The sequence below is a fragment of the Cetorhinus maximus genome, chromosome 8 (genome assembly GCF_964194155.1).
Source record: "Cetorhinus maximus chromosome 8, sCetMax3.hap1.1, whole genome shotgun sequence".
NCBI lineage: Eukaryota > Metazoa > Chordata > Chondrichthyes > Lamniformes > Cetorhinidae > Cetorhinus > Cetorhinus maximus.
Genome location: NC_135886.1, coordinates 70539050 through 70559108, shown reverse-complemented (window position 1 = coordinate 70559108; position 20059 = coordinate 70539050). Strand labels below are relative to the sequence as shown.

General features: G+C 46.3%; 1 long non-coding RNA gene across 1 annotated transcript in view; it reads right to left on the bottom strand.

Annotated features, from left to right (window-relative positions):
• Window positions 1-464: 464 nt before the first annotated feature.
• The window catches only part of LOC144683710 (uncharacterized), a 272653-nt gene continuing 253058 nt past the window's right edge, over window positions 465-20059 (bottom strand). Inside the window, exon 3 of the long non-coding RNA XR_013577323.1 lies at window positions 465-654. This is a non-coding gene — a long non-coding RNA (uncharacterized LOC144683710). The remainder of the gene's footprint in view (window positions 655-20059) is intronic.

Sequence of the window (20059 nt, the reverse complement as noted above, 5' to 3'; positions counted from 1 at the left end):
GAATTTAGAATACTGATCTTCATTCAATAATACGTAAGACAAATCTTCACCCATTTCTTTCTTCAGAATTGTATGAAAAATCTCTGAAAGCCAGTAAATAAAACAATAGAATGCAAAACTGATATGTGTCAGAACTGTTGAGTTGGCCTGCATTAAATGGCTTCAAAACTGCTTTATAAGCAAGTTGGTTTCCTCGTCCGTTCAGATTTTTGTGCCATTTATTAGCTCATAAACTTTGTCATTTGCAGGCAACTCACTTAGACCTTTCTTGCAAGTCTTGCTCCATTAATCAAGGCAATAGCAATGTATTAGTTTTTGAAAGACTGAATGTCAAAAATGTGCATTGTTAAAGAGACAGTATTCAAAGACGGTAAGAAGCACTGACTTGAGTAAAAAAGCCTGAAGTCTTACCATTGTGTAATCATTCTGCATTGATTGCTATAAATTACCAAAATAAAATGGAGTGATGTACTTGGCTTTTAATCAGTTAGGATCTGCCAAAAGATGCATTATGAGGGCTGCAGCATTTCACCAGGGAAAATTAAATTTGATTGAGAATTCCCAGAGGTGATTTAGCATTGTTGTGCTTTTTTCTGCTGATTAAGTTTTTCCATTCCTCCAAGTACTCTGTAGCTTTCAAGTCATTGCTGATACCTAGGGAAAAAAATAGATTGGGCTTTACTCAACTCATGGGCAGAGAGGTTACATTTCTTACCATTTTGACCCCTTCCCTGTTTATTGTTTTTAACACTTGGAGCGTAGTGTCCAGGGTTTGTATGTGATCAAGAGAAAATGAATCCTCAAAGCATTTAGACTTAGAAGATTGTGCTTGCCACAGTTTCTTGTTGTGATAAAGAATGCAATCTCACAGTATGGCTCAGATTTTGCTGCCAAAATAACAGCAAGTTTAATGGAACTGGCCATTATTAATGTGCAAATTATCTAAGACTAGATAGGCCATGAATTAGACCTATCTTTCATTAGCTTCACAAAAATGGCAGTTCACCCTGTGAGTTTCACGAAGTTGCTATATTTGCATATTAATTTCCAGGGCTGTTACTTAACAGCATGTGTCTTTAATGGGAAGGTTTGTGTCCCTGCAATCCCAATTAACCTCTTTGACCAAGAGAACAATTTAAACTGTGGAGTCTCATTCCTAAAGGTTATAAATGGTTGTTGGCAATTTTTTAAAATGTAAAATGTAGAATCTTTTTCATACTTTTATTTTCTGTTTCTTTTTTTCCTTCTCAGTCTAATCTTCCTATCTCTCTCTTTATTTCTCTTCCCGTACCTGATTTGATTCAAATTCACCTTCATTCTTCATTGTTCCTCTGTTCCTTTTTCAATATCTAAATCTCATTGCTTAAGGAGACGCACTTTTGGTCCCATCCCACCATTCACTAAGCTCCCATATGCCTCATAACCCTGTGCCATTATCAGCTCACACTTCCACAACTTACAGGACAAAAACATGGAGCTGAAGCGCGAGGGGAAGAAGCCCAACTAATAGAGAGCCCTGCGAGACACCAGAAAGATCTAAGCTAATAAATGTAAAAGATTATTATTTATGTTAAGCTGTAACTCCAATGACCAAGCTACAGCTCATAATGTGAAAGTAAGAATAGTTCTAGATTCCCAGGCTGGAAATTAGTTTGCACAATTTTCCAAAAGTGAATTCCCATATAGCACTCCCATGGTAGCCAGAGAAGAAGATAAATATATCAGGCTCTTTGAACATTATTGTCCACTATACAATGCTGCTAATCTGCCAACTGGAAGAGAATTCAATCCTCTGTGTCCGTAATTTACCTCAATCAACAACATACTTTATTCATCTAGCAATGAATGCAGTCTTTATTAAGAGAGGGTACAAAAGTCCAATCAGTCCTTTAATTTTTTTTCCAGAAGTAATCTTCTACTTTTCTACCATGAGCTATTCCACTGGATGATGTAAGTTACTGAGTAAAGCAAGGAAGACCCTAGGATTCGAATTACATTGGAACGGATCAGTGATGCCAGAGAATCAATAACATTCAAGGTTTATTATCCATTTTTTCTTGACTTTTGAAGTTTTTTATGTTCCCTTTGCTTGCCAGAATTTTAACTTATTGGTAACTGTTTGATTTGGAATTTCACTTTAACTTTATTGAAATAAGCAGCAAACATTTCAGGTTGTTGAAATTTCAGGGCTAATTCATTGTTTAGCTTTCTGTAACATTTTCATCCTACTTAAAAGTAGATAAATGCTGTTTTACTAGTGCAGTGATTTATGGGCACTCTACATCTAAATTAACAGAGGCACGTAGAGTTCATTGGCTGATAGGTTTTAAAGAATGAATTCAGTAAGTCCAATGCCTAAAAAATGGATCCAGCCATATTGAAGATGTTCGTGTCAGTCTTTATTAACTACAGTGTGAAATGATTTGTGTTCATTGCAGAGTGACCAACAGCATTCGAATTTATTCATGATTTTGGTCACCTGAAATTCAGCTTATCTAATTTCAAACTTATGAAAAATTACTGATATCTAGCAGGGAAGTCTTCTATGGACATACTATTGGACATACTATTTCTCAAAAACATTAGGGAACTAGAGGTGTAGGGTGGAATTTAATTTGGCGACTGGGGTCCTGCTCATCAATTGGAGAACCGATGGGAACCTGGCGTCAATTTTCTTCGGGAAGCCTGATGCCATTTAAGTGCAATCAGGCACTTACCCGGACAGCATTGGGCCTCTCACTCGATCAAGGGTCCAGTCGGGTGGGAATCCTGCCTCCGAGAGCTGGTGGCTGGCATCACTCCATTACAGGCAGTGCCATTGGGAGCGGTGGTTGCTTCCAGTAATGCAATGAGACCTTCACCAGGGATTGACGCTGAATCCCAGGAGACAGGTAAGTGTGGACAGGATGGGGGGTGTCGCCGATGAAGGGAGGAGGTGGGTAGCAGATGTATAAGTGATGGCTTCAACTATTAAGTTTAATCCCTCATGGGGGGATCCCTCGTTCACAGGGAGTTGTTACTCATTCATGCCTTGATATTGACTAGGCTGTCTGACAGCACAAGGGAGGTTGTGGGGTCATGGGATGTGGGTGAAGAGATATAGCCGAGTGTCATCATCATACATACAGAATTCAATTCTGTGGATGACGTCACTGAGGGGCAACATGTAAACAAGTAAAAGAAGCTGGCCAAGGATAGATTCTGCAGGTGATGGTGTAGGGCAGGACGAGAAGCCATTGCAGTAGATGCGCTGCCTATGTTCAGTCAGATAGGAATGCAACCAAACAAGGGTAATGCCATCAAGCTGAACAACTGAAGAACAGAGGAAAATAACACGGTCAAGTCCCTCATAAATAGAGATTGAAGAAGGCAATGGAGTGTGGTCACAGTCATCAAGGATGTCATTTGAGACTTTGGCCAGGATTCTTGGTTTTGTGAGAACTGCCAAAGAATGCTGGAAAAGCATTCTGAAAAGGGAATATTGACCTTTCATTGTTTGGTCCAACTATTATTCAATTTAATATCTTTGCTTTGCTTCTGGGAAATATTTTTAGTTGCTAATACATTTTACAGTAGTTTAGCCATTATTAAGTAGTTTAACAATGTGATATTTTGTCATCTCAATTGGCAGGGAACATTGTGGTGCATCTGACATATTCTCCTGTAAACAGTTTACTGCCACCATATCTAGTGGGTCTATCTCTCCAATATCCTACAGGGTCTATGCACAGAATTTACTGGAGCCCGCTGATGCGGCCAGGATAGCACGTGGGCTGGGAGAATCAGGCAGTAGACCCCGCATCTGATTCCCAGCAGCGGGAAAACTGCCCCACGTTTCGTGGGGCAGGAAGGGCCCAATGCAGAAATACTGCCCACTGGTGGCAGGATGTCAATTAGGCTCATTAACAAGCCACTTCAGAACAATTATCCCTGAGCTCACCAGGATTCAATGATGGCTCAGGGATTTAATGGGACTCTCACGGATCTCCCACACCTCCCGAAAGCCACCCAGCAAACCCTGTCGAGTTTTCCTGTGGCTTCATGGGGGGAACCCTCATTCACAGGCACTCAGTGCCCAATCGAGGGACCTGGCATCAGGTAGGGGGGTCCGCTGAAAGCCACTCCTCGATCATTCCCTTCACCTTCTCCCCTTCCCACAGCACCTTTCCATGCAACACCTACCATTTTACCTCCTCTCTCCTAACTTTGTAAGACCCTAATACCCCTTCCAGGTAAAGCAATGATTTACTTGTACTTCTTTCAATTTAGTACACTGAATATGCTGCTCACAATGTGGTTGCTTCTAAATTGGGGAGAACAACACAGATTGGGTGATCGCTTTGCGGAACATCTTCGTTCAATCCGCAAGCACGATCCCAAGCCTCTGGTTGCTTGGCATTTTAATTTACCACCTTGCTCTCATGATCACGTTTCTGTCCTTAGCCTGCTGCAGTATTCCAGTGAAGCTCAAAGCAAGTGCGAGGAACAACACCTCTTTTCTGATTAGGCACTTAACAACCTTCTGGATTCAACACTGAGTTTCTTCCAAACTCTGATACTTACCTTAGGCTTGAATTGAAGTTGTAGTTTGGGAACTACAGTTCCTGGCAGGGCTAGGGACTTTTGCACATGCGCCAGCTGGGAAATGGCCACAAATGTGCAGTTGGTGTCTTTTTCCATCTTTCGTCGGGAACACAGGTCTTCTGTGCATGTGCCAGCCAAGAAGTGACCACACATGCGCAGATTGTTTATTTTCACGCCTTTAGGTCGGGAACCAGCTCAGCGCACATGCGCAGAAGAAATGGAAGCAAGGAAGTGAAACAGCATAAAACCTCATGTCAGATAACGTGAACCAGACGACCATTGTGCTGAAAGTATCCAGGGAGCAGGAAACAGTAGAAGGACAGGGAGAAGATCCCAAACCAAGAGGAAGGTCCAGAACCATGGAGTGGGACAGAAAGAGGTCCCAGAAGAAAGTCCCAGGCAGGGGCAAAATCAGGGATCAGAGATAGATCCCATCGAGTCAAGATAAATGACAGAAGCAGAGGAAAAGGCTCCAAGTTAAAGAAATAGCTGCAGGAAGCAGACTTGAAGTGTAGCAGGCTTGAGAGAAGTCTGAAGATCCGAAAGGGCAGCTGAAGGTTGGTGACTCCGTGCTGTGGGCTATAAAGGCAAAGGGACCCTTTTGACCAGTGGTGTTCTGTATGGCATGGCCAAAGACCTGAAAGTGTGCTTGGAAAGTATGAGTATACGCAGAGATCTAAGGGAAAGGAATCTCAGAAGGCAAGATTGAAACCCTGGAAGTGGATCTTTGTTGAAGCTGTCCAAGTGGGAGCAACGATTGGAAGAATTCCAAGGCTTCAAACGTGGAGATTGGAAGCCCTTGTGAGAAAAACAGAATCTCAGTGAGACTGGTTGGCTCAAGGTGTGACAAGCATCTGGATGGGTTGTTAAGAAATCCATAGAATCTGCTTTGGTCATAATTGTCATTTACTTTGGACTCTGGTGTGTCTGCCCACAGTTCACCAATTGGTTCACATATACTGCATACTTACCCTGAATATTAGAGCATAAGATAGATATGGTAAATTGTTATATCTTTCTGAATTTGTATGTAACTGTAAAGATAGCTGGGGTGAAGGAATAATGAATATTTGAATTATATTCTTGTGTTTGTATTGATATCTTTCCAACATTTTTATCTGGTGTAATAAAGTTCTTTTGTCTTGTTTAATAAATATTCTATTCCTTGTGTTAAAAGTTCATCAGCAGACTCCTGTGAATTTATTCAGTAACTTTCCTCCATGGTTTCAAAAAAAAAGTTAGGATCTATCAAACCAGGTTTCACTCCAGGAACTGACTTGCCCAGTATTAACATCACAAGTTCAACAACTTCAGATCATGAACTCTGTCCCCCATTTTCTTTTTTTTTGCCATGTGCTAGTTTGAATCTTGTTTATCACGTTTTTGCTTTCGAACAGAACTGTTCATTATTCTGATGTTTACATTCACTCTGGACAAATATTTTATCTCTTTACTACAACCATTACCACTTCACCTTTTTCTCCATGACATCTTTGTCATTTAATCTCTCTCACTTTCTACCCTATCCCAGACTTTCCCTTTTGTTCTTCCACCCCTCACCTCTCCTGGCGGCATATAACCCATCACATTTCTATCCTCCTTCAGTTTTGAAGAGAGCCATATTCAACTTGAAACATTAACTCTGTTTCTCTCTCCACAGATGCTGTATATTTCCAGCACCTGTTGTGTATTCCCAGCACTTTCTGTCTTCATTTCAGAATTCTAGCATCTGCAGTATTTTATTTCTAATAAAGCTAGAGATGTTGACTGGCTATCTCTGCTCCTATGCTCCAATCCATCTTGGCCACTCAGTCAGGCTGAAGCTGACTATCCATAACCTTGCCATTCTGTTCGACCTAGAGCTGAGGAATCTTATCTATCACCAAGATTGCTTACTTCTACTTCCATAACATCTACAATTCTCTCAGCCTACTTCATAACAATTTCAATCCTCAATAAATTCATTTGTCACCTCTCTACTCAATTATTCCAATTACGTCTCTTGCCAGTATCCCATTCTTTATTAGCTCCAATTATTCCGAGCCTTATTCATTTTATCTGGCCAGATGATGAAATGTTCACGGGTTCCTCTGGGATTTCCTTTATAAATGATTATATATGCATTTTTCATTTTAAATATTGGCATAAAATATGACTCAAAATCATGACCAGAAAGTAGGTCTTATTGACAGGACATGTGTACATATACTATGCTATGTGTTAACCTCCTATATCATTGTACACAGAGGGCCGGATTTACATGGAGTCGGGAAGGCTCTGCGGACCTTTTAAAAACGGCAGGCGGGACCCAGCTACAGAAGTCCATCCCCATTTCCAACAGATCCAACTTTTGCTGGCAGGGGAAGGGGGTGGGGCATGATTCACACTGGAGGGAAAGCCAAACTCAGCAGGGCCATTTGAACTAATTGCAGAATTCAGATCCTTTTGGCTGTTGCAAACCATAGTGTGGGAGTCACAAGTTTATGGAGTAGACGTAAACGCTCTTGAAGGGCGGATTAGGTCTTTATAACTGTCATGATCTGACATTTTTTAAATCCCCTACTCTTTAAACTTAAAAAAAAAAGGATACAGCTGTCATTCAGAGCTAAACCTCTGTTTGGCTGCTTTGATTGAAGAGCCATCTGGTACAGGTCATGCAGTTTCAGTATAGTTCTTTGTTGACATTTCCCACAGGATTATTATTATATCAATGCTTGGCTGAGTTTCAAAAGCTACAATTATCTCAGCAGGGTGTTCTGAATTAATAGTCTGAATGAGAGCTTAAAGGTGCTATGAAAGAATTATCTGTTTTGAGATGCAGTCTGAATAGAAATTTGTTTTTATAACAGGAGATTTAAAAGCTTTGAATGGGTTTTATGAATGGGAGGCTTGTTTGACTACCAGTTGTGTAGAAATTAGAGTTGTATTAGATTGTTAGAAGTTTATATTTTTATCATCTCCACGCATCTCCTGACATCTGCCCATGGTAGATACTGGGTGTCTGGGGAGTTGGCATGGGTGGGTATGAGAGGCCATGGGAGTGGGTGGGGGGCATAAATTGACATGGAATTGGCATGGGATTTGAGGGGCCATGGGGGACATGGGGGTGGGGTGATGACTAGAGGGCCTAACAACTTCTAAAACAACTAGGATGGATTTCCAGAGAACTGAGGCAGGCCTTCCAACCAACCCACCTCGACCATCGCTTGACACCCCCCTCCCCGCCCACCAGCCCCTTGCCACCTATACGCCGCTTCTGGGGTCAGCAGACCTGAATCCTTCCCACAACCACAACTCCAATTGCAAAAATCATTCAGTTCAGGGCACTTTATAATCCAGGAGGGTCCGACAAGTCGCCAAGTTTCTTGACTCAATCTACTCACCACAGTAGCCAAAATCGGACCCAGAAAACCAAGACCAGGCAAAGTATTTTTAAAAAGCAGTCTCAGAGAGCAGGGGATAGCTGGGCCAAGGCACTGAGACATTTAATTCAGCCTCTATTTCAAAGTCATACATTCTATCCTTATTTTTATTTAATACTTTGATTTTATGTTATTATTTAAATATAAACAGCAAAATTTGGGGAAATTTTGGAAGCAGAGAATTCAAATTGCTTGGAGCCTTGTAATTATTCTGCAGTATAGACTAACGAGCTTGGAGATACAAAATTGAGGCATTTCAGCATTACCACGCAAGGGAGATTGTAATTATAGTGTGACATGCTTGCATAGGTAGTGTCCTTTTTAATGTGGATTTATAATGGGGAAAAGTTGACATGAAGAAATAAGGTTTTACGGACAGGGAGTGCACACAGACCAGGAGTTTTTACATATTAGGAAAAGATAAATTTCAGCCTTTACAAGGGTAATGCAAATGCCTAGTGAAACCATGTGAATATCGCAATGAATGTTCAGATAAAAGGCAGCATTTGCGACCAAATGATAAAGTGGCACCACACATCTGCACGATCGTTGGTGAAATTGAGGTGATGCAGATTGAGCTGGTAACAGGGGCGTGACCCTGCTTGCCTGCCATTCCAGTACACCCTCACAGGACAGTTTTATCATCCCTTGAAGGAAGTGAAAGAAGAGCATTTTAGCATAAAGCTGACTATTATGCCAGTGGTAGAGCCAGCTGCTGCAGTTCTTACAACAGGTGGTGCAGCTATATAACTGAGTCTGAGGTTATATATCCAGTTCCACATGATCATTGCCAATTAGGCATGCCTTTGCCTTTAAATGTAGTTGGAGGGTACTGGAGTGAGTTCAGTTTGTTTATGGTTCAACCAGGGGTGGAATTTTCCATGCCCACTGGCATCAGGCATCATGGCGGGTTTAAGCGGACAATATGGATGGAAGGCCAAAAATCGGTTTCACGACATTGTGATGCCAGTTTGCAATCATCTGCTCTGCCCATCGCTGGCAGGCCACGTTTCAGATGTTGGGAACTTCATTGTAATACATCTGCATATCATTATAAGGCCAGCTCACCGGAATCGACCCCCAAGCTGGATCATCCAAGTACGTTGGCCTGATTGCACAACAACATACATAAGGTGTGCATCTGGTGAGTTGCACTTCGACGGGAACTCCGAGGTGAATGCACAGTAACATTGTGCAGTGCCTCACGAGGGTCACCTGTTGGACTTCAAGGTTGACATATTCAGGCGAGGGCACAGGCAATTTGCTCTTTCCCGGCAACGGAGGCACCTGGCTAGGCAGAGGGAGGAGCAGCACCCTCAGGAAGAAGGGATGGCTGGGGCTCCCGCACACGCCACTGAAGAGCTATAGCGAGCCGTTGCTGGTCGGCGCCTAGCTAGACTCAAGGTGTATAGATGCCACCTTTCATTCCCGTAGTGTGATACCAAGGCAAGGACAACCCTGCAGTTGAAGTGACTTGGCGGGAAGGGCAAGGGCTGCACTGCAATTGATGGTAGTGAACAAGCACGAGTGGGGGATGGGGGAGGGAAGTGGCCATGCATTGGAGTAACCTTGTATACAGCGACCATTCCTCCACAGCCACATTGATATGTTTGGAGTCGGGCCTCTAGCTTAATTGCCCGCTCAAGCAACACAAAGGCATGAAGATGCTATCAAACGCTCCAGAGCTTTTCACCCCTCAGGCACAGACTGTAAAATAATGAGCATTTTAGTGGACTGCAGAACAATTGGATGAGTAGGCACATTGTACAATCTCCTTGCTAAAGCTGGCCATGGAGCAGTCACTGATGGAGGTGCTCATAGCCCCTTGCAATGTCATCATTCGGGTTTGGACTAGTCTCCCCCATGGTTCAAGCTAACAGTGCAGCCTTGCAGTGTGGGTTAGAAGAATGCCTGTGCCTGAGCTGAGAGCACAGCATGCAGCCCAATGGGCAAAGCTGCCGTCAATCAGTCAGGTGGAGTGGGGCGGAGGTGGGTGGGGTCTCAGGCAGCCATGCAGCGCACTAAACTCTGGCCATCCAAGCGGTGGCCAGCACTCTTTGGAGTGCATTAAAGGGCCTTCAGACTCAACCAAGAGTGGTTCTTAGAACACCTATGCTAACCCCCGGCGTCTCTCTCTTCAGGAGGAGTACATCAGGTGCATGGAGCCTGGTGACCTAGCTATATGCCCCATGGCTTACAGGGAGTGGAAGCGATGGAGAAGAGAGTGACAGAGGCACCTGGCTGGGCAGAGGGAGGAGCAGCACCCTCAGGAAGAAGGGATGGCTGGGGTTCCCGCGCACACCACTGAAAAACTATAGCGAGCCATTGCTGGTCGGCGCCTAGCTAGACTCAGGGTCTATAGATGCCGCCTTTCATTCCTGCAGATGACCAAAAACTAGTGTTGCCGAAGACTGCACATGTCCATGGAACTGGTCAGTCACATCTGCCACTTGCTGCAAGATTTGGCACCACAGGGACATGGAGGGCATCCACTGCCTATGGCTGTGAAAGTGACCGCGGCGCTCAATTTATATGCCAGTGGTTCCTTTCTGGGCTTCACAGATGACCTCTGTGGGATATTGCAAGCCTCCACCCACAAATGCATCCATGAGGTTACGGATGCCATCTTCTCCATGGCACACAACTTTGTGCATTTCACCCGGGACCAGGAAGGCTAAGATGCAAGAGTGATGGGATTTGCCCAGGTCTCAGGTTTCCCACAGGTGCAGGGTGCTAATCACTGCACTCACGTGGCACTCAGATCTCTGTTGCAACAGGGGGTCGGCTATGTCAACCGCAAGGGCTTCCACTTGCTGAATGTGCAACTCGTGTGTGACCACCGCAATAGCATCCTGCAGGTGTGCGCATGATTTCCATGGAGTGTCCACGACTCCTACATTCTCAGTCAATCACAGATCCCTGCCACCTTCCCTGGTCCACAAAGGCTGCAGGGTTGGCTCCTTGGGGACGAGGGCTACACGCAGACGACGTGGCTGGTGACACCCGTGCAGCAGCCTCAGACTGCAGCAGAACAAAGGTATAATGAAGTTCATGCTGAACTTGCACCTTAAGTGGCAAACCATCAAGATGCTGAAAATGAGGTTCCAGCACCTGGACTGGTCTGGGGAAGCCCTGCGATATAGTCCACAGAGGATGTCATGCATCATCTTCTTTCGACCTTTGAGCCCTTTCCAAATTGGTGCTGAAACAGGACGGGGAGCTGGCTGAGGAGGAGACGGAGAAGCTGGACATCTCTGATGATGATGATGAGGATATCAATGAGGATGAGGGTGAGAAGGTCCTCAAAGATGAGGATGACAGCAATGAGGCCATCGCACTGGCTAGACGAGTTAGGCGTGCTCTGGAGGCCCTCATATCTGCAAGATCGGTGTAGGATGATGACGGCAAGCAGTGAGGAGACACCACAGATCCTCATATTGCATCTGTGAATGTTTGACTCTTGTCTGACTGAGGGCAGCACACACACCCTCTGTGATAAGGCTCCTGTCATGGAGAAGCAGCAGAGGCCCTAGTAGTCACTCGATTCTAGGAGAATGATGACGACATGCAGTGACGTCATTCCATAGTTCTTCACATAGCCTTTGTGAATGGTTGGCTCCTGTCTGGCTCAGGGCAGCCTGCATGCGCTCTGTGATCAGGGTCATATCATGGACACATAGCCATGAAACTTTAAATGCACCTGATCCTTTGTCAGCCTTCAGCAACTGACCCCTTCAGGAGCACAGCATCACTGGTCACAGATGCTGATGAGATGGGGGCCAGTCCCACCTCAAAAGGTGCTGAGAGCACACAGGGAGAATTACGGAACTCTGACGCCTGCCCACAACATTCTGGCAGCGATGAGAAGCACCATCGAGGTGCAGGCATCAGTGATGTGTCCAGTGAGCGTAAAGTCAGACCATCACTTTGGTCTGAAGGCTGCACAAAGCTCAGGAAAGAGGCCCTGGACTGAGTTACCTGCCTTTACCTTGTGCAGGAACCAAGGTTTCACATCTGATTGACACAAACACTGCTCATCAGAGCAAGGAGCCATAGGCAGGGACACATTCTTGGGAGTTTATTTACAACAGCAAACATTATGTACAAGGCAAAAACAGAATTACCTGGAAAAACTCGGCAGGTCTGGCAGCATCGGCGGAGAAGGAAAGAGTTGACGTTATGAGTCCTCATGACCCTTCAACAGAACTGAGTGAGGTTAGGAGAGGGGTGAAATATAAGCTGGTTTAAGGTGGGCGGGGGGGAAGGGCGGTGTGTGTGTGTGTGGAGAGAGAAGTTGGGGGTGGGGGTGGTTGTAGGGGCAAGCTAGCAGTGATAGGAGCATATAATCATAAGATGTTACAGACAAAGGACAGAGAGGTGTTAAAGGTGGTGATATTATCTAAGAGAATGTGCTAATTAAGAATGGATGGCAGGACACTCAAAGTACAGCTCTAGTGGGGGTGGGGTGGAAAGACTGACAGGGTATTATAGTTATAATTTCAAAAAAATATGGAAATAGGTGGGAAAAGAAAAATCTATATAAATTATTGGAAAAAACAAAAGGGAGGGGGAAGAAACGGAAATGGGGTGGGGATGGGGGAGGGAGTTTAAGATCTAAAGTTGTTGAATTCAATATTCAGCCCGGAAGGCTGTAAAGTGCCCAGTCGGAAGATGAGGTGCTGTTCCTCCAGTTTGTGTTGGGCTTCACTGGAACAATGCAGCAAGCCAAGGACAGACATGTGGGCAAGAGAGCAGGGTGGAGTGTTAAAATGGCAAGCGACAGGGAGGTTTGGGTCTTTCTTGCGGACAGACCGCAGGTGTTCTGCAAAGCGGTCGCCCAGTTTGCGTTTGGTCTCTCCAATGTAGAGGAGACCGCATTGGGAGCAACGAATGCAGTAGACTAAGTTAGGGGAAATGCAAGTGAAATGCTGCTTCACTTGAAAGGAGTGTTTGGGCCCTTGGACGGTGAGGAGAGAGGAAGTGAAGGGGCAGGTGTTGCATCTTCTGCGTGGGCATGGGGAGGTGCCATAGGTGGGGGTTGAGGAGTAGGGGGTGATGGAGGAGTGGACCAGGGTGTCCCGGAGGGAACGATCCCTACGGAATGCCGCCGTGGGGGTGAAGGGAAGATGTGTTTGGTGGTGGCATCATGCTGGAGTTGGCGGAAATGGCGGAGGATGATCCTTTGAATGCAGAGGCTGGTGGGCTGATAAGTGAGGACAAGGGGGACCCTATCATGTTTCTGGAAGGGAGGAGAAGGTGTGAGGGCGGATGCGCAGGAGATGGGCCGGACACAGTTGAGGGCCCTATCAACGACCGTGGGTGGAAAACCTCGGTTAAGGAAGAAGGAGGACATGTCAGAGGAACTGTTTTTGAAGGTAGCATCATCAGAACAGATGTGACGGAGGCGAAGGAACTGAGAGAATGGGATGGAGTCCTTACAGGAAGCGGGGTGTGAGGAGCTGTAGTCGAGGTAGCTGTGGGAGTCGGTAGGCTTGTAATGGATATTGGTGGACAGTCTATCATCAGAAATTGAGACAGAGATGTCAAGGAAGGGAAGGGAAGTGTCAGAGATGGACCACGTGAAAATGATGGAGGGGTGGAGTTTGGAAGCAAAATTAGTAAATTTTTCCAGGTCCCAACGAGAGCATGAAGCCGCACCAAAGTAATCACCGATGTAGCGGAGAAAGAGTTGTGGGCGGGGGCCGGAGTAGGACTGGAACAAGGAATGTTCCACATATCCCATAAAGAGACAGGCATAGCTGGGGCCCATGCGGGTACCCATAGCCACACCTTTTATTTGGAGGAAGTGAGAGGAGTTAAAGGAGAAATTGTTCAGTGTGAGAACAAGTTCAGCCAGACGGAGGAGAGTAGTGGTGGATGGGGATTGTTCGGGCCTCTGTTCAAGGAAGAAGCTAAGGGCCCTCAGACCATCCTGGTGGGGGATGGAGGTGTAGAGGGATTGGACGTCCATGGTGAAGAGGAAGCGGTTGGGTCCAGGGAACTGGAAATTGTTGATGTGACGTAAGGTGTCAGAGGAATCACGGATGTAGGTGGGAAGGGACTGGACAAGGGGAGAGAGAAGGGAGTCAAGATTACGGGAAATGAGTTCCGTGGGGCAGGAACAGGCTGACACGATCGGTCTGCCAGGACAGTTCTGTTTGTGGATTTTGGGTAGGAGGTAGAAGCGGGCCGTCCGAGGTTGGGCGACTATCAGGTTGGAAGCTGTGGGAGGAAGATCTCCAGAGGAGATTTGATTAACACCCATGCCCAGTCTGTGCAACTATATCTTCTTAACCTTTCTAACCCTGCCGCCATGTCTTGGTGCTCCCTGGACATCCACAGTGGAGGTGGAGCTGCCTGCTGACTGTGACACTCTCTCTGTGATGATTTTGACGGGTGTCCTCTGGAGGGCCAAGACCTGGAAAGTGCTGGCCTGCTTTCGGGGTCCTGCTGCGTGACAGTGGCTCCCTCCTTAGTCTGTGGAGCTGGAGCTGCTGGGGTCACAGGGAGAGGGGATTCGGATGGGCCGGACACTCCTGGAGTCACCTGGTTGGATTGCCCCAGGGTGTGCACGTGCTGATCCCTGTGAGTGCCCGAGGGCCCTTGACTGACTCCTGGAGGAGAAGGGGAAGCTGGAGTGAGATCGATCTGCTCCGCACCACTCTCATGTTGACACTGTTGGAGGCCAACTATGGCATCAGTGATGGAGTTCAGACCACGCAACAATGCAGGACAGATGTCCTGTACCAAGATCTCCATGGTGGCCGCCATCCTACCAATGTTGACCTCTGTGCATTGGCATGCCCACACTATCACCTCAGACTGAAGGCAGATGGACTCCTCCATCATGCCTTGCAATCTGAGGAGTGCAGCAGACATCTCTTCCTGATGTTCCCGAGCTTGCCTTCGCAGCTCCAGCAACTAAGGTATGGCCAAGTCAAGAGGCTCATCCTCTGACTTGTTCTCAGCAGATTCCTTGCCTCCAGCATTCTTCCGAGTGCCGGACATCTGGAAAGTCCCTGCCGCCACCTGCTGTGAATCAGGCAGTGCGATGTGGTCACCAGATTGTGACCCTGAAGCTACTCTAGAACGAGTTCCCACGGAGATGTGTGTCTCTGTGCTGGTGGAAGGTGTGATGAGCACTGTGACGGGTCTTCAATGAGGGTGTCATCAGATTTTTCTTCCGAGGTATCTTCGGGGCTTGAGTCGAGGACCTGGATCGTGGACTCCCTCAGCTCTTTTCCAGATGTGCTTGCGAAAGCAAGGAGAGATAATAAGTGCATGGCAGTGGCCTGTGAAACAGGACACATCACTCACAGCATGGTTGTCTGATGGATGTTGCACTGCTGGATCCTCACTTGGTAGAGCAGCACCAACTTCACCTTCAGCACAGGAACGGTCCAGATTTTCACCAGCCAGTTGGGTGACTCAATTTTGAAAGTCTGTTAAGACCTGGATGTCGGGCATTCCTCCACCACTCTGCAACCTCTCCTACTTATTGTGTGCCAGCTTGGTCTGCATGAATACAGATGGAGAGAGTGTAAGCGGGACACATGCCAGGCCAGGCCTGGCATTTGTGGGTGCTGAGTGGTCCCTTAGATGGGATGAGGACAATGAAGGTGTGTGTGAAAGAGTGAATGGTGATTGTCCTTTGAACTGGCAGTGAGTGAGATCCCCGTGGATGTGTGATGGGTTTGTGAGTTGGTGATTTGAGAATGATGAGAAGAGTGACTTACCCTGGCGGAATGGAGGGGATCATTCATCCTCTTGCAGCACTGGGTGGCTGTCCTCTTTTGCGGGGTGTTTGTGGTGACCACCACTGCCACCGCCTCCCATGCTGGATTGGTAATGTTGCTACCGCTCCTGCAGCCAGAGCGGGGTAGGGGACATCACAGCTTAGAAAAGGCACTCGACGGACACATGACTAAACCAAGGGGCTGCAGGTTTCTTGACTTTCAGGGCGATGTCTTCTTTGCAGCTGGACTGGGAGCACTAAGAGGTGTGGCAAGCGGCTGCACTTTAAATATGGCACCCAGCGTGTTGAAGTGGTGAGGTGATGGCATGGCGGGCAAATCAGAGGCCACCCACCATGGAAACAGTGTGTTTCCTGGGAATGCATGATTAATGAGGTGATACAGCGTGAAAAGCCGCCATCGTGGCCGCCGGCTAAAACTATCTTTATCTTAGTGCCCACTACCCGCACTTCATGCAAATCTGGGACGATTCTGCCCCTGGTCTGTTTAGCATCCCTTTATGCTTTCCTCTCCCTTCAAAAAGCATAAGTGAAGTAGCAATTCATATTCAGAAACACATTTATCACAAGCATCAAAAAATGTCCATTTAACCAAGTGGGCACGGAAAACAAAAAATAAATAGCAAAAAGAATTCAGAAATAATGTGAAAATGTTGCTAGAAATCTTACTTTGGAATTCCTCAAATACATTTTTATTAACCGCAACCTGGAACTTGCAGGCAGTGGTGTTCCCAAGCACCTGCTGCTCTTGACATTCTAGATGGTAGTGGTCATGGGTTTGGAAGGTGCTGCCAAAGGAACCTTGATGAATTCCTGCAGTGCATCTTGTAGATGGTGCACACTGCTGCTACTGTGCGTTGGTGGCGGAGGGGGTGAATGTTTGTGGATGTGGTGCCAATCAAGCGGGCTACTTTGTCCGGGACAGTGTCAAGCTTCTTCAGTGTTGTGGGAGCTGCACTCATCCAGGCAAGTGGAGAGTATCCCATCACACTCCTGACTTGTGCCTTGTAGGTGGTGGAAAGGCTTTGCGGAGTCAGGAGGTGAGTTGCTCGTCACACGATTCCTAACCTCTGACCTGCTCTTGTAGCCACAGTATTTATCTGGCTAGTCCAGTTCAGTTTCTGGTCAATGGTAACCCCCAGGATGTTGATAGTGGGGGTTTCAGTCATGGTAATGCCATTGAGCATCAAGGGGTGATGGTGGACACTCTCTTGTTGGAGATGATCATTGCCTGACCTTTGTGTGCCGTGAATGTTACTTGCCACTTGTCAGCCCAAGCCTGGATATTGTCCAAGTCTTGTTGCATTTGGACATGGACTGCTTCAGTATCTGAGGAGTCGCGAATGGTGCTGAACACTGTCAGTGACCCACAACACATCAGCGAACATCCCCACTTCTGACCTTATGATGGAAGGAAGGCCGTTGATGAAGCAGCTGAAGATAGTTGGGCCTAGGACACTACCCTGAGGAGCTCCTGCAGTGATGTCCTGGAGCTGAGGTGACTGACCTCTAACAACCACAACTATCTTCCTTTGTACTAGGTATGACTCCAACCAGCGGAGAGTTTTCCCCCTGATTCCCATTGACTCCAGTTTCGCTAGGGCTCCTAGATGCCACATTCTGTCAAATACAGCCTTGATGTCAAGAGCAGTCACTTTCACCTCACCTCAGGAGCTCAGCTCTTTTGTCCATATTTGAACCAAGGCTGTAATGAGGTCAGGAGCTGACTGGCCCCGGCAGAAGCCAAACTGGGCATCAGTGAGCAGGTTATTGCTAAGCAAGTGCCGCTTGATAGCACTGTTGATGGCCCCTTCCATTACTTTACTGGTGATTGAGAGTAGACTGATGGAGCTGTAATTGGCCGGGTTGGATTTGTCCTGCTTTTTGTGTACAGGACAAACCTCAGCAATTTTCCACATAGCCGGGTAGATGCCAGTGTTGTAGCTGTACTGGAACAGCTTGGCTATGGGTGCGGCAAGTCCTGGAGCACAAGTCTTCAGTACTATTGTGGTATATTGTTAGGGCCCATAACCTTTGCAGTATCCAATGCTTTCAGCCATTTCTTGATATCACATCAAGCGAATTGAATTGGCTGAAGACAGGCATCTGTGATGCTGGATGATACGGTGGAGGCCGAGATCGATCATCCACTCGGCACTTCAGACTGAAGATTGTAGCAAATGCTTCAGCCTTATCTTTTGCACTGATGTGCTGGGTTCCCCCATCATTGAGGATGGGGATATTTGTGAGCCTCCTCCTCCTCCGATGAGTTGTTTAATTGTCCACCACCATTCACGACTGGGAGTAAAAGGACTGCAGAGCTTAGATCTGATCCATTGGTTGCAAGATCGCTGAGCTCTGTCTATCACTTGCTGCTTATGCTGCTTGGCATACAACTAGTCCTGTGTTATAGCTTCACCAGGTTGACACTTCATATTTAGGTATGCCTGGTGCTGCCCCACCCAGAGTACATTCAGCACCCTTGCTACCCTCAGTGCTCCCTCCAAGTGGTGTTCAACATGGAGGAGCACTGATTCATCAGCTGACGCAGGGCAGTACGTGGTAATCAGCAGGAGGTTTCCTTGCTCCCCTGATGCCATGATACTTCATGGGGTCCAGAGTCCATGTTGAGGACACCCAGGGCAACTCCCTCACGACTGTGCCACCACCTCTGCTGGGCCTGTCCTGCTGATGGGACAGGACATACCCAGGGGTAGTGATGGTGGTGCCTGGGACATTTTCTGTAAGGTATGATTGCATGAGGATGACTATGTCAGGCTGATGCTTGACTAGTCTGTGAGACAGCTCTCCCAATCTTGGCACTAGATGTTAGTAAGGAGGACTTTACAGGGTTGACAGGGCTGAGATTGCTGTTGTCGTTTCCAGTGCCTAAGTCGATGCCAGGTGGTCTGTCCAGTTTCATTCCTTTTTTGTGACTTTGTAGTGGTTTGCTAGGCCATTTCAGAAAGCAGTTAAGAGCAACCACATTGCTGTGCGTCTGGAGTCACATATAGGCAAAACCAGGTAAGGACGACAGATCTCCTTCTCTAAAGGACATTAGTGAACCAGATGGATTTTTACAACAATCGACAATGGTTTCATAGTCATCATTAGACTTTTAATTCCAGATTTTTTTATTGAATTCAAATTCCACCATCTGCTGCGGCAGGATTCAAACCCGGGTCCCCAAAGCATTACCCTGGGTCTCTGGATTACTAGTCTAGCAACAATACCATTACACCATCGCCTCTCCCTAAGTTTAGAGACAACAAGTTTGCATCCAACATCCCACAGAAGGTACATGGCAACCACCCGAGGTGACAAGGATTTGTTCGGAACCAAGATCCTCTGACGTCATTACACACAAAGGCACAACAGTGAGGCATAACTTAGGACAAATCAGATCCATTCCAGCTCCTCAACCACCGTACAGATCCCAAATGCAACCAGGAACAACGTTCAAGAATGACAACCTCACAAATCGCTGCGAGCAATTAAAGAAAGCTCCAGTCAAGGTTACCATTACAAGATCTGGACGTGCCAGCAGATTACCCCTACACTTTAGAGGCTCATAGATTCAAAAGTTCTATACAGTTATGTAACGGTGACTAAGCATGAACATGTATTGTAAATAGCTATACTTCTTTGGAAGGGTGGGGGGTGTTGTATTTTTTTAAAAAGGGGATGTTGGAATATGCCTTTAAGGGATAGCAGCATGCCATCACTAGAAGACAAGTTTGTTCATGTGAGCCAGCCTCAGTTTCACTTTGGCCTGTGAGCAGAACACCACACACACAGCTCTGCTGCTGATGTCTTCAAGTTTTATACCTTTAAATAAATGTTCTTAAGTGCCTAGTCTAAATAAATTTAGAGGAGGCGGTGGCATAGTGGTATTGTCACTGGGCTAGTATTCCAGAGACCCAGGGTAATGCTCTGGGCACCTGGTAGATGGTGGAATTTGAATTCAATAAAACTCTGGAATTAAATGTCTTATGATGACCATGAAACCATTGTCGATTGTCATTAAAAAAACTTTAAGAAAGGATATCTGCTGTCCTTACCTGGTCTGGCCTACATGTGACTCCAGACCCACAGCAATGTGGTTGACTCTTACATGCCCTCTGAACAAGGGCAATTACGGTTGGGCAATAAATGTTGGCCTAGCCAGTGATGCCCATATCCCATGAATAAATTAAAAAATTGAACTCAGAACATGTTTACCCAATCTCTTTTGAGTGATTGGTGGAAACATCTATTTTAAGCAGTCAAAATTGGGAGAAATTTAGAAAACATGAAACTT